We start from the raw sequence: 837 nt of genomic DNA, 5'->3' as shown, positions 1-837 counted from the left end.
ATATCTGGTGAGAATCCCCCTATCCGCCACCTGGGGAGGCGCCCGATGGGAGATATTTAGTACATATCGTATTATGCATTATTATATATATCCGCCTCCTTTTCCATTTCTGGCATACGGAGTGCGGGAGCAGTGGGGTAGTGCGGATCTTCCAAAGATCACCAATTTTTTTTTATTCTTTAATTACTTATTTAAAAGCGCCTTACCTAGTCAACTGCATCTGTTCGGTGGGTCCTCCTAGTGCACATCCGTCTGGGTGCCTCCTGCAGTTACTAGGCTGGTCCAGCCCTCCTGGTCTCAGTCTGGGTCAGCTTCCTCCTGTTCTGGTGGCTCGCCGATTTTGGGCGGTCAAGCCCTTCCCATTGAGAAATGAGTTGAGCCCACCACCTCCTTCCACCCGTAAATGAACTCCCTGAAAAAGGGATAATTCTCTTCCTCCACCATACAGGGAAAGTCCGACTCAGCGATGGCGAAAATCCCGGTCTTTCTCGACAGCCTGGCTCGGTGTCCTTCCATGGAGGAGCTATCTACTATTAGGTGTTCTGCTGTTTCAGGAACTCCGCACGTGGAGCACCGGGGGTCAATGCCCCCCCCCCCCTTGTCCTGTTAGGATTTATGAGACTCAATAGTCTGGGAGGACCCATTTAGCCTTCAATCTAGAAAGGACGGTTGGGAAAAATTTAAGGACATCCTCCCTGAGGTCCAGGGACATCGCTCCGGCCAGCACCTGCACCGCCTCATATGACACCGTTTTGTATGTCTTCGTGACCCTCAGCAGAGCCAATCTCCGTATGGTGGCCAGTCTCCTCATCTTTTTTTTTTTTTTTTTTTTTTTTT

This window comes from Halyomorpha halys, unplaced genomic scaffold (genome assembly GCF_000696795.3).
Source record: "Halyomorpha halys isolate HHAL.00 unplaced genomic scaffold, Hhal_1.1 Scaffold666.1, whole genome shotgun sequence".
NCBI lineage: Eukaryota > Metazoa > Arthropoda > Insecta > Hemiptera > Pentatomidae > Halyomorpha > Halyomorpha halys.
This window is presented reverse-complemented; position numbering follows the sequence as displayed.